A 14,862-nucleotide genomic window follows, 5' to 3' on the forward strand; every position below is an offset into this window, starting at 1 on the left:
GAGAGATGATCTTAGTGGGAGGAAAATAGTTAGAGATAAAAGCATCTTTGCACTTGTTCCAAGAATCAATACTATTTTTAGGCAAAGACAAAAACCAAGATTTAGCACGATCTCTAAGCGAAAAAGGAAATAACTTCAATTCAACAATATCATTATCCACATCTTTCTTCTTTTGCATATCACATAGATCAACGAAGCTATTTAGATGGGTAGCGGCATCTTCACTAGGAAGGCCGGAAAACTGATCTTTCATAACAAGATTCAGCAAGGCAACATTAATTTCACAAGATTCAGCATCGGTAAGAGGATCAATCGGAGTGTTAATAAAATCATTGTTGTTGGTATTGGTAAAGTCACACAATTTAGTGTTATCTTGAGCCATCGTGACAAGCAAGCAATCCAACACACAAGCAAACAAGAAACAAGCGGGCAAAAAGAGGCAAATAGAGGAAGAGAGGGAGGATAGAGATAGAGAGGGCGAATAAAACGGCAAGGGTGAAGTGGGGGAAAGGAAAACGAGAGGCAAATTGCAAATAATGTAATGCAGGAGATAAGTGCATGTAATGGGTACTTGGTATGTTGACTTTTCGAAGACTCCCCGGCAATGATGCCAGAAATGGCTCGTTGTTGGGAGTCAGATCTTGACTTGACTTGCGCGAACCTCCCCGGCAACGGCGCCAGAAATTCTTCTTGCTACCTCTTGAGCACTGCGTTGGATTTCCTTGAAGAGGAAAGGAGATGGAGCAAAGTAGCGTAAGTATTTCCATCAGTTTTTGAGAACCAAGGTATCAATCCAGTAGGAGGCCACGCGCGAGTCCCTCGTACCTGCACAAAACAAATAACTCCTCGCGACCAACGCGATAAGGGGTTGTCAATCCCTTCACGGTCACTTACAAGAGTGAGATCTGATATATATGATAAGATAATTTTTTTGGCATTTTTGTGATAAAGATGCAAAGTAAAATAAAATCAAAGTAAAAAGCAAAGGAAATAACTAAGTATTGGAAGATTAATATGATGAAGATAGTCCCGGGGGCCATAGGTTTCACTAGTGGCTTCTCTCAAGAGCATAAGTATTTTACGGTGGGTGAACGAATTACTGTTGAGCAATTGATAGAATTGAGCATAGTTACGATAATATCTATGTATGATCTTGTATATGGGCATCACGTCCGAGACAAGTAGACCGACTCCTTCCTACATCTACTACTATTACTCCACTCATCGACCGCTATCCATCATGCATCTAGAGTATTAAGTTCATGAAAACAGAGTAATGCCTTAAGCAAGATGACATGATGTAGAGGGATAAATTCATGCAATATGATAAAAACCCCATCTTGTTATCCTCGATGGCAACAATACAACACGTGCCTTGTTGCCCCTACTGTCACTGGGAAAGGACACCGCAATATTGAACCCAAAGCTATGCACTTCTCCCATTGCAAGAAAGATCAATCTAGTAGGCCAAACCAAACTGATAATTCAAAGAGACTTGCAAAGATAACCAATCATACATAAAAGAATTCAGAGGAGATTCAAATATTGTTCACAGATAATCTTGATCATAAACCCACAATTCATCGGTCTCAACAATAGCACACCGCAAAAAGAAGATTACATCGAATAGATCTCCACAAGAGAGGGGAAGAACTTTGTATTGAGATCCAAACAGAGAGAAGAATCCATCTAGCTAATAACTATGTACCCGATGGTCTGAAGTAAACTACTCACACTTCATCGGAGAGGCTATGGTGTTGATGTCGAAGCCCTCCGTGATGGATGCCCCCTCCGTCGGAGCTCTAGAACAGGCCCCAAGATGGGATCTCGTGGATACAGAAAGTTGCGGCGGTGGAATTAGAGTTTTGGCTCCGTATCTGATCGTTTGGGGGTACGTAGGTATATATTGGAGTAAGGAGTACGTCGGTGGAGCAACAGGGGGCCCACGAGGGTGGAGGGCACGCCTAGGGGGGGTAGGTGCGCCCCCTACCTCATGGCCTCCTCCTTTGTTTCTTGACGTAGAGTCCAAGTCTCCTAGATCATGTTTGGTGAGAAAATCACATTCCCGAAGGTTTCATTCCGTTTGGACTCCGTTTGATATTCCTTTTCTTCGAACCCTAAAATAGGCAAAAAAACAGCAGTTCTGGTCTGGGCCTCCGGTTAATAGGTTAGTCCCAAAAATAATATAAAAGTGGATAATAAAGCCCAATAATGTACAAAACAGTAGATAATATAGCATGGAGCAATAAAAAATTATAGATATGTTGGAGACGTATCAGTACTGGACAGGGGAATCTTGCATGCAATACAATTCATGTTGACCCATATCATGCACCCTTAGCCAACCAAGCCGATAACATGCATCGCTAGCCACCTCGATCTAGACCATGCGGTAGTGTCCACGATTGGCAAAGATGCTCAGTTGGACATGTTTTCTAGCACTAGTACATGATGCCCAATCTCGGTGTGCAAGACGGGTAGCCGTGTGTCGCTTTGACATGCTTGGCTTACGGAGGGAGGGACTGGTTGGAGAACTGACGAACTGACATGGGGTCAAGGGTGGATGGATGGTGTGGGTCAACTTGGGTAAAGGGGAACGGTTTGATGCCATTTGAACAATGTATGCCATGGCTATGGTCATGAGCTACCTCACTTGCCTTACCATGAATTTTTTCATAAGGGGACAGTGTAAACCTAAAAATTTTGATTTTTATTTTTGGATATCCTATTTGTTACATTTATGGCATCATGTACAACAAATTTGGGATTATTTTGGAGATGGTCATAAAATCACTTCATTACAAACGGACCGTTTATCTCACTTAAGCGAGTTTTTCTAAGAAGGTGGGTTTTTCGACCATATCCAAATCACCTGAAATTTTGTACACATGATCTTTTCATAAACATAGACAGAATTTGAAAGTTCTCCAATTTTTTTAGAATTTTATATAACTTATAGTGGCTCGGTGAAACTCGGGTACATACCTCTGACTTTACCCTAAGGGGACAATGTAAACTTCATTATTGATAAATTTTCTTTGATATTCATGTTTATTACATGGATGTGACTGTGTAAAAAAATTGGGTGATTTGGAAAAGAAAAGGACTACACCAACTAACAGGAGATATCAAACCTCACGGCCTGCATACGACTAGAAACCCAACCATATGGGCCAGGATGCAGGCCCGTGGGATGTTGCTAGTAGGCCCCACAGGGCATACACAGAAGTGGATAGGGAACATGATGTTTCAGTGAGAGAGGCTCATGCAATTGGTCTCTCAGCCGCGTATATAAGTAGGTGCGTGCACGTCTCGCTTGGCGAGGTGGGACTAAACTCCCACCACCCATCAGTTGCGCCCGGTGCGTCTCAGCGTTGGGCCAAATTTTGTTGGGCTGTCCCAGGCGAACCTCACCCGCGTGCTGGACCACGCGTCCCTGTAGATGGTTGGGCTGGACCATCATGTATGCATATCCTTTTTCTTTTTTGTTTTTCACATATTCTCTTTCATTTATTATTATACAGTTCAAAAACAAAGGTTGTTGTAAACGCACAAAACTCCTTCTTCAACCTCTCACCATCACGTTCACGTTGAACTCACCCTAAAATCAAGGAGAGGTAGATCGAATCTCCCCACGGGGGACAACCTCCACGGAGTAGCTAAATATGGTTACTTTAGATTTTTTTTCCCAAGTCGTTTTTGAGGGGAAAATACATTTTTCTTTTTTCCTCCAATATTTGTGGTGAAATACATGGAACAAAAATCGTGGGAGGCATGTGAATGTGTCATATTCCACATTTTCCTTAATACATGTTGTACACCTGCACACACAATTGAATTGTCGTTTTCATTTTGTTATCAATTCATAAATCTTGAATTTCAGCATGCACATATCCCATGGCATCTCATCCAAGCTCCCACATCAACCATGCAGATTCTTCTACCATGCATGTGTGCTGCTCTGGCGTCCGGTACAAGAGAGGGGAATCTTGATCCTATGTGATGTGATTCATGTCTACCCATAGCATGCACCGCTAGGCAACCGGGCCGACAACATGCATCGCTAGCCGCCTCGATCCAGATAATGGGCAAAGATGCTCAGCTGGACATGTTTGTTGGCACTAGTGCATGATGCGCCAATCTTGGTGTGCAAGACGTGGAGCCGTGTGTCGTTTTAACATGCTTGGCATACCGAGGGAAGGGACTCGTCGGAGATCCAATGAACCGAGGTGGGGTCAAGGGTAGATGGATGGTGTGGGTCAACTTGGCTAAAGGTTTACGATGGGTGTTTACGTGGCCAAGTGTGCATGCATGATGTGAATCCAGTTGTGTGTGATGCACTGGACGAGCCTTTTTGGATAGGGCCCACATGAAGTGGCAACAAATTTTGAGGAAAATGAAGGAACGGGCCCCGCACTCCGTCTGCATGCCGAACTCGTTCCCTCCATTGGCTAGATCTATCATGCGATATGGAATGCCTTCCACATAGCCCGCGTTAGGGCTTATGCGTGCCACTCTCGGTGTTTGACCACACCCTTCATGGGTCATACGACGAGACCACGCCAGGCCCCGTGAAGCACCGCCTAGACACAAACCGGACGCATTACCTCTTGGTAGCTATATCCAAAGCACATGCAGACCCGCCGTCTAGACCCACGTGTGGAGCATCACGTATACGTTTAGACTCATACTTGGACATGCATCCTCTTAGTAGACATTTAGACTCATGTGTTACCTCTTGGTAGCTAGATCCAAACTGGACTCACACCACTTACGCTAGTCCCCGAACCATGCATCCCCGCCGTTTAGACTCATACGTGGACATGTGCGCATGCATGTTGTGGGTCCAATTGAGTGCGATGCACGAGACATGCCTTGGTTACTAGGTCTAACATCACGTGGCATCGAGATTTGAGGCAAATGAAGGAACGGGGCCCACACTCCTTTCACAGGCCAGACGCATTCTCTCTCGATGGCTTGATCCGACATGCGATATGGTCCCATTTGCACACAGCCTATGTGAGGGCCAATGCATGCTGCTCTCGATGTTTTACCACACCCTCTAGGGGTTGTACTATGACACCACACCAGGTCCGGTGAATTTTTAGCCCCTCACGAATTTGCATTGATTATAACGACAGCAGACGGGCATCATAGCCGTAGAGAACGGCTTCGAGGCCACCCCTCCCGTTGGTAGCATATGGCACATATATGGACCAAAGAGCTTAATACGGGGCATTCATCCCATTCCCTACTATGATTTCATGGTGGCCGCAGATGATCTTGAACTTTCGAGGTTACAACCATAGCATTGCGTTAAATGGCCCGAATATGCGAGGGGGGGGGGGGCGAGAAAGGCGACGCAATTACCTACCCCCATTATTGAAGTTTGTTTTTTCTAGAAAGAAATTTTTTTTTATAAATAAGGAATTATCAGCACTTATTAATAACGATTTTATAATTTCACATTGTAAGCTGTATTTTTTTCTCTAAAACAAAGGTGTTGTAAACGCACAAAACTCCTCTTTGAGCCTCTCACCATCACGTTCACGTTGAACTCACCCAAAAAGGATTTCCCTCTTTTTTACGATTTTCCTTTGTTTTTGTTTTTTAGACAAAAGGATTTTGCTTTGTGTTTTTTATTATTAACATAGGGTTTTACTTTGTGACTGGTATGCGGCCTGTGGGCCTGTTTTGTTGTTTCTTTACAAACTGGACCCACGAGCTGTTATTTTCTGTGCTTGACACGGATAGGGTCTGTGTCATCACCCCCATCGCCCACACACCCCGCCCCCTCACCCCCACCCTCCCCACAAACCACCCCGCCACGACCCCGCCACCTACTCGCCTGGCCGCTATCGACGGTTGGAGCACAAGAGCGCGGAGTGAGATTGGGAGGCCTCCAGCAAGCACCTAGCAACTACCGGCGACTAGGTGAAGTGAGAAACCCTAACTTTTAATCTTCGACTTCTTTGTTCCTTGTTGTGTTGTCTTTTCGGGAGTTGGATATGGTTTTCAAAGTCAGGATTTTTAAACCGGAGGTTAGGTGGAAGGCGATGCAGAGATTGAAGGAAGTTTTCTACATCGGTGGCTAGCTGGGTATTTTTTTCTAGGGCTTCGGTATTCCAGGGTTTTCATAACAATGAACAAGTGCAGATGTGTAACATAATAGCAGAAAATTTCAGCAAATAGTCCTTTAAAAACTTTAAAAAATCTTGGCCTTGTGCAGTGGCGAATCCAGGAAGAAACCAGAGGGTGGGCTCAAAACTTATAAGCTGGGCTAGTGGATTAAATTCCTTTTTAGGCCGAAATTAGGTTGGGTTTAGTAAGGGCCATTAACTTGTAGTCCTAGATTGCAAGTCAACTAAACATTTCTCAGAATAATATTTACTGCAATGTTTTTTTGCAGAATATGAAATTTTGATCCAAATATTCGTATCTTTGTAGGGAAATAACAATAAACTCTTAATTTTGTTGCCCAAATTAGCTCATATTCTAAAGAATATAAATGTGAGAGCGTACAATATATCAGAGTTTTTAGGAATTATTTTAGTGTTTATTTTGTGTGGTTATGTAGTACCAGGAAAAACTGAAGTAAGTTCATTTTCTCCAACATGACAGACAAGTGGCTAATTGAGTTGGTTACCGTGACGATCCTTCGTCCGTCCAGAACAAATTTTCTTTTCTTTTTCAGGGAACATATTGTTTGATGCGGATGTATGTAGATGGGCTGTATGTTGAAGGTGTGTGTGTGTACATTCGGGTGGGCCGAGTAACAACAGTAGTAGGATTTATGTTTCATAGGACTTTTCTCAGAGATTATTGCTCAGTCTCAGACACTACCGCGCGTTGACGCTCGGGGTGAGCCCATGCTGCCGGTCGAGGATGAAGAGAAGGACATGTCTGAACAAGCTGTGGTGCAGCGGGCACGCGCTGCATTGCGGGGTTATGAGGAGTGGAGGGCGAGCCACTCGCTCAGTTCAAGTGTATGATTGTTGATTATTGATGTAGTACCTTCGTTGATTATACTATATGATTGTTGCCTAGTGTGTTTACATGCATAAGCCCTTTTCTTAAATTCTCATCCTTTGTTTTTCTTCATTTTATTTTGTTTACACACGTGGTGTGCATAACCTATCGACAAGACTGCAACAGGCCCGATGCTGATGGGTTGACATTTACCATCAGGCTAGATGGGGACGCTTTAGCTGTGGTATAAATAATCATGTCAATGTTTACTTGTATTGTGTTTGTTCCCCTCTACTTTGAAGATTAACAAACTGTAGGAAATAAATAGCAATTAAATTCTACATGTACAGATCGTGCCATGCTACGCATGGCACCAGTTCAGCGCCATCCCAGACAGTTTATTGATTTTTCAAGCAAGAGGGAGCCACACGTATCATTTTGGCGTGTAGAAAGGGAATTCAAGGGCGATCATCCATGATGAAAACTGGTGCAGGTTTGTTGAAGAATTTGACCTGCGAGAAGGCGACCATGTCTCCTTCGATTTGACTGAAGACATTCCTATGGTGTACTGCTGCAACCTGCGAAGGACATGCAATCAAAACGAAGAGTGTAAAGATCCTCTAGAATTAGCTTCATAACGAAGGGAATTAATCTGATGAAGCAAGAGGAGCGTAACCTACATGACCTTTTGGCCATGAAGAAAGGTTATATAGGTGCATTTTTTGTCCACCGCTTCACCCAGTCGAACATAGCAGGAAAGACAATGGTTTGTTTTTGGTGGACTAGTACTTTCTATTTTGTATGCAATTTTCTTTGTTTTTTCATGGAGAGAAAGATTAATGATATGCTATTGTAGCTGAAACCAGTGAATACACTGATGTGTGTTTTGCGTATCCTTTTGTTTCCCATAACTGTAGATCCTTATGTAATATATGTAGATGTAGCTGAAGATCCTTTTGCTTACTGCTCCTTCACATATTTGATAATATTTCTCCCTATGATGGTGCATACAGAGATTACCGGTGAAAGTTGTCGACGCCCTGAAGACCCCAGGAGATGGGGAGATACCTGGAGATGGGCTTGCTGGCATTCGGCTATGCAAGGACAGTTTCATGCCAGTCAAGTACCACAAGTGTGATGATGTCCGCATCATATTTGGCAAGGGATGGAGTGATTTTGTTGACAGTGAAGAGCTCAAGGTTCATAAAGCCGTTCTTTTCGGTTTCAAGACCACCACCCGTGAAGATCTTCAGATCGAGGTGGTTATGAACATGCTGAACGAGGAGCCACAAATGTAGCACGGCAACGCAAGATTGTCCTTTACACTAGGTATACTGCGAAAACTATGTTGATAGCAGTTATGCATGTATGGGGTTACGTCTTCATTATGTCCAGGGTGATGATGACTATGAGAGGAGGACATGTTGTAGTTAGAGTAAATGCTAGGATTCGGCCCTATTTAGGACTCAAAATAGGGCTTACACAGGTGGTTGCTTTATTGGCTGCTGTTTCCCTGGCTATAATCATGAACGATGGTAATGCAAATGGAATCGTTAAGGGGGTTTTATTAATATTTTAAATCATGGAGTTAAGATGGTAGAACTACCTATGAGTGTTTGCGTACGAGATGCGGGACGAGCATTGATTGTGTTCTTGACTCTTTGGCAATGCAGGAATAATGTGAGATTACAAAATAAATGGTATAGCGATATTATGATTCTTGTTTAGCTAATTTGCTTGTGGATCATGGGATGGTCTATATTGCAGATGAAGGTGGTAAACAAAGAGGTGCTGATGTTGGGAGCAAAGAGGTGCTGATGGTCTATATGCGCAGGCTAGAGCATGTAGCGGGTGAATTGTATTCATCGCAAGTGTGGAGTCATAGGGTACTGCGGTGTCACCTGTGCATCTCTCAGCTATATTTTCTGTCCTCTGCCATAGTTTTATTGTTTGGACCTTCATGTCCAGTCTGACTGGGCTTGCTACCATGTATGATTTGTGCTGCTAGTTGATTACTTTAGTTTCTAGATGTAGTTTGTATCAGGGGCTTGAAATACCATGTGGTTTCTGTTAATGGAAAATCAGAGGGGGCGACCCTTCCTTTGATTAAAAATGAACTTTCTCTATGCAATTAAAAATAAAATTTCTCTATTCAAACCCAGTTGAGAACAGTATTCATTATGAATCTGAAATAATCTTTTGGTAAAAATGGCTATCGCATTCTGTATCATAGCTAGCGAAACCGAAACAATAAATATCTTAGGTATAATATCTCGTGAACGTCGATCAAATTAGGAAAGACAGCTAGAATAAAGGATGATTCAACTTGCAGGAAATTTGAACTTACGACTTACTAGTAGTATAATAAAGTTTATAGACTATCAGCTAGATAAATAGAACAAACATTTTAGGTTGATTCATTCTTGCTTCCGGAGTTCTTTGACCGCCTAGATGGTTTGGCGAGATGCTGGCGCTGACTCTCAAACCCCTTCTGGAAGTTCACCAACCGCCTATATACATCGTAGGTGGCATACGCGTCCATGGAATCATAATACATGTTCTTCAAGGGCAAGGGCGCTTCTGCCCATATATGGTGGTCATCTTCTGTGATAGCATCCTTCATCTTGTTGTACCTGTGGTGGATGATGGAACCAGCGTAGTCAGCCAAGCCATACTTTGGCTTAATCTTCACTGGATCAGGCACTCTCCACATATTCTAGATATCCACAAAGTTTTGTACCACCAGACCAACATGCTTGAGTTTTTTCTCGTCATTGTTGATGTCCACCCCAACAAAGGTGTACTCCTCGTTGAGCAAGAAGGCGGCAAGCAGGCCGAAGTGCTCATCAGCAACGCTTATGTGGTACACGAGGACGTAGATGCCAACGCTAAACTATGCTTGAACAACAAAGTAATATATATAGGTATGCTAAACTATGCCTGAGCGTAAAATGGTTTATCGTGCGCGCTGACCCATGTTGCAAGTTCCACCGTGATCTGGCTGGCCAAACCGACCCTACCGTGGTGCGTGTAGGTTCCATCCCACGCTGCATTAGAAAATCAACCGTAATTTGCCATCCCTCTGTAGTGATCTTAACCATATGTGTTACGATTCTCAAGTCCATACGAGTTGAAAGTAGAAGAAACTATCTTTGTGTGGTAATAGCATGCATTATATAGTAATAACATGCACTCTTTGTAGTAAAAGCATTTACTAGCAATCCCACGTGCATTTGGCAATCAACAGTGATTTGGCATCCATCAATACTAATCGAGCCATATGGTTTACGATTCCTATATACAGTACCAGTAATCGAGCCATACTAGTTAATTGTAAAAATTTGTCTTTGTATGGTAAGAGCATGCATGTGTGTGGTAATAGCATGCACTCTTTGTAGTAAAAGCATTAGAGCATTAGAGCCCCCCCAGGCCACTTTTTCGGTGCCGGCGTCGAAAAAACGGCCCAGTCGCGCCCCCAGGACGCCGAAAATCGCCGGTTCGGACCCTTTTTCCGCCCGGCGGTCACAGGCCGAACCCGGCACGCTGGGGAGCAGTTGGGGCTCTGGCGCTAGGGAAAAGCACGCCTGGCCCACACCGACAGGGGAAAAGTCAAGGTTTTCTTCCCCCGACTCGCCTCGCACCCCCCGCGCCCTCGGCCACCACTAGCTATATCCCGGCGACGGCCGCCGCCCTACTCTGCTAGATAGCCATTCCCCGCTGGAAAATAGCAGCGCTTCGCCGTGGCAGCCCCTCCCACAGAAGCTGGGCGTTTCCGGCCACCGTTTCCGGCCACGGAGCCGCGGTTTAGCAGCGGGTACACGCCCACCGAGTGCACGGTGTTCGACATTTTGCCTGTCTCGGCGATGGAAGAGCTCGCCGCGCTGCTGGAGGAGGAAGCCGTGGCCGACTTCCAGGAAGAAGAGCATCTCATGGTGCTCGCCGCCCTCGCCCAGCTGCTGGCGAGCAATGAAAAGCCGCGGCGAGGTGGCTTGGCACCGGGGCGGGTGAAAGAAAAGAACCGTCATCGTCTCGAAGGCTACTGCATGCTCTACTCCGACTACTTCGCCGATGCTCCACTTCATGGCGAGAAAACATTTTGGCGCCGTTATTGGATGAGCCGAAAGCTCTTCCTCAGGATTGTGAATTCAATCCGGGTGTTCGACAACTACTTCAAGTGCAAGATGGATTGCACTGGCGCTCTTGGATTCACCTCCATCCAGAAGTGCACGACAGCGATGAGGATGCTTGCATATGGAGCTCCGAGTGATTCACTCGACGACTATGGGCGCATGGCCGAGTCCACTAGCATAGAGTGTTTCTACAAGTTCTGTCGGGCGGTGGTGGCAGTGTTTGGGCCACAATACTTGAGAACACCCAATGCGGAATACACTGCTCGGATCCTAGCCCAGAATGCAGCAAGAGGATTTCCTGGGATGCTTGGAAGCATCGACTACATGCATTGGAAATGGAAGAATTTCCCATTTGGTTGGCGGGGGATGTACAAAGGCGCCAAAGGCGGTTGCAGTGTGGTGCTTGAGGCGGTAGCGACACAGGACCTCTGGATTTGGCACTCCTTCTTTGGTATGCCAGGAACTCACAATGACATCAACGTGCTGCAGTGCTCTCCTATTTTTGCCAAGCTCGTTGAGGGCCATTCTCCTCCGGTGAACTTCGAGATCAATGGGCACCAATACAACAAGGGGTACTACCTAGCAGATGGCATCTATCCGAGATGTTCGTCATTTGTGAAGACGATCTCAAACCCTGCGGCAGGAGGCAAGAACGCTTGGTTTGCGAAAGTTCAGGAGGCTTGCACGAAGGATGTCAAGCGGGCATTTGGTGTGCTCCAATCTCGATTCGCTGTTGTTCGGTACCCCGCTCAGACCTGGTCCAAAGATCAAATGTGGGAGATTATGACTTGCTGTGTCATCTTGCACAACATTATCATCGAGAGCGAGCAAGAAGACCCAGTGTTTGACACTGAACCATACTACAGGCAGGGTCCTCTAGCCGAAGTTGATCACCATCTACCGGCAACTTGGACTGCCAATCTCAGTATGCGTCAGGAGATCCGAGACCCACAGGTGCAACATCAACTGCAGAAAGATCTGATTGAGCACCTATGGAGGCTCAAGGGGGACGCCGTGTGATGAAATACGAGTTTTTATTTGTTGAACTATATAATTTGTATTGAACTATTTGTTGTTGTACTATTTTGTTGAAGTATTTGATTTTTCTGTGATGAAATATGTGATAAGAAATAATTGTGTTGATAATTGAACGCCGAGACACAGCGAAACCACGCCGAATATGGGCCTATTCTCGCCTATATGGGCCCTTTATTCGCCGAAATTGGGCTGCCAAGTGGGCCAATTTCGGCGCCTGGGGGCGAGCTGGGGTGACGACTGGGCGCAAAGCCGCCCCCAGCGCTGATTGTATCGCCGGCTCGCCCCCAGGGGGCGATTTTTATGCATCCTGGGGGGCCAACGGCTGGAGATGCCCTTACTAGCCATCCCAGGTCGCTTCAGATGAAATGTAATTCGACATCCATCAGTAGTAATCTAGTTGTCTGGTTTACGATTGCTAGGTCCATGCTAGTTGGTAGTAATCTCATCCATTTGTGTAGTAACATCATGCACTCTATATAGTAAAGGCATTATTTCAACTTGTGTAGTAAAGCATTTACTAGAAGCAACGATCTAATGATCTTTTTCATGGAAGCATTACTATGTGCACAACTTCATTTACGAGGGAGCACATAAAAGGAAAGTAGGTTGGCTGTTTTGCATGGAGTGCTGCATGGCAACCGTAACTATTTAATTTTGTTACGGTGCTTGCCAGAAATTTGACCATGGTTAGCGTGTTGGCCGATTTGCGGGGCTTGCTACTATGACATGAAGGCTTCATTCAGACCAGTGATGATATTTTGCGCAACATAAATGGGAAAGTAGAGGCGATCTTCCATATAATGAAGTTTATAATGTATGTGTTTATATTGTACTATAATTGTTTGAATAACTTAGCATATGTTCAGATGTATGATATCTGTAATTTAAGGGCTTGAATTTTTAATATAAATATAATTTTATTAATAAATATGTGCCCCTATAATAGCTAGCCCGTGCAGTTGCACGGGTAGATGACTAGTGATTACAATCTTGTTTGTCTGCAAGTCAAGCTTCTCTAGTTTACACATAACAACTTGTACAACATTACAAAATTTATGTTTGCTAATAACTTCTAGAACACTACAACACTTGACATCTAAAAGGAATTTGATGAGTCATGGCCTACTAAAGCAAGTTACATTACTAGTCTTATCTATCTTAACAGACCACACAAGATTACAAACTAAGTACCATGACAGCCATGCTTATCTAGTTTATGCGTAACAATTTGCAGAAAATTACAAACTTAGTTTCAGAAAAAATAGGCAATCTAGATTAGTGTTTGAGTTGTAAAGTGAATAAGATGAGTCATGTGTGTTATCACACCATTTTGGTGGTGGAATGATAGTGCAACAACAAGGAACTTTAATGACCGGTCCAAGAATACACTTGTAAGTAGTGCCACCAAACATAACATACCAAATTATGATTTTGAGAAGCATCCAAGCACTTTCCATACAAGCAACTGCCAATTGTGAAAGGATCATGCCATGGCAGCTATAAATAACCTCGCAGCAAGACGATCATCCTTCCTCACCCATCATTCTCATAAGTAGAGCGCATCATTTAAGCTAAGCAAGAAGTGGTCAATACAAATCCACCATGAAGACCTTTCTCATCCTTGCCCTCCTTGCTATCGTGGCGACCACCGCCGCAACTTCAGTTAGAGTTCCAGTGCCACAATTGCAGCCACAAAATCCATCTCAGCAACAGCCACAAGAGCAAGTTTCATTGGTACAACAACAACAATTTCTAGGGCAGCAACAACAATTTCCACCACAACAACCATATCCGCAGCCGCAACCATTTCCATCACAACAACCATATCTGCAGCTGCAACCATTTTCGCAGCCGCAACTACCATATTCGCAGCCGCAACCATTTCGACCACAACAACCATATCCACAACCGCAACCACAGTATTCGCAACCACAACAACCAATTTCGCATCAGCAGCAGCAACAACAACAATAACAACAACAACAACAACAACAACAACAACAACGACGACGACGACGACGACGACGACGACGACGACAACAACAAAGCCTTCAACAAATTTTGCAACAACAACTGATTCCATGCATGGATGTTGTATTGCAGCAACACAACATAGCGCATGGAAGCTCACAAGTTTTGGAACAAAGTACTTACCAGTTGATGCAAGAATTGTGTTGTCAACACCTATGGCAGATCCCTGAACAGTCGCAGTGCCAAGCCATCCACAATGTTGTTCATGCTATTATTCTGCATCAACAACAAAAACAACAACAACAACCATCGACCCATGTCTCCTTCCAACAGCCTCAACAACAATATCCACCAGGCCAGGGCTCCTTTCGTCCATCTCAGCAAAACCCACAGGCCCAGGGCTCTGTCCAGCCTCAACAACTGCCCCAGTTCCACTGGTAGAAAAAGGGCCTGTTGTCCCGGTTCGTAAGGGCCTTTTGTCCCGGTTCTGGAACCGGGACTAAAGGGTCGATACTAATGCCCTGTCCCTTTAGTCCCGGTTCAATCCAGAACCGGAACAGATGGGCCTCCACGTGGCCTGTGCGCGGAGCCCAGGCAGGAGACCCTTTGGTCACGGTTGGTGGCACCAACCGGGACCAATAGGCATCCACGCGTCAGCATTTCTGTGGTTGGGGTTTTTGTTTTTTTTGAAAGGGGGGGGTTTGGGGGTTTTGGGGGGTTAATTTAGGTGTTTCATATATTGTGTTAGCTAGCT

The 14,862-nt window shown here is 44.6% G+C and overlaps 1 pseudogene; it reads left to right on the forward strand.

The window, feature by feature from the left end:
- Positions 1-13,661: 13,661 nt before the first annotated feature.
- On the forward strand, positions 13,662-14,640 carry LOC125515988 (alpha/beta-gliadin A-I-like; annotated as a pseudogene).
- Positions 14,641-14,862: the final 222 nt, after the last annotated feature.

The sequence above is a fragment of the Triticum urartu genome, chromosome 6A (assembly GCF_056163025.1).
Source record: "Triticum urartu cultivar PI428250 chromosome 6A, HENAU_Tu73, whole genome shotgun sequence".
Classification (NCBI taxonomy): domain Eukaryota; kingdom Viridiplantae; phylum Streptophyta; class Magnoliopsida; order Poales; family Poaceae; genus Triticum; species Triticum urartu.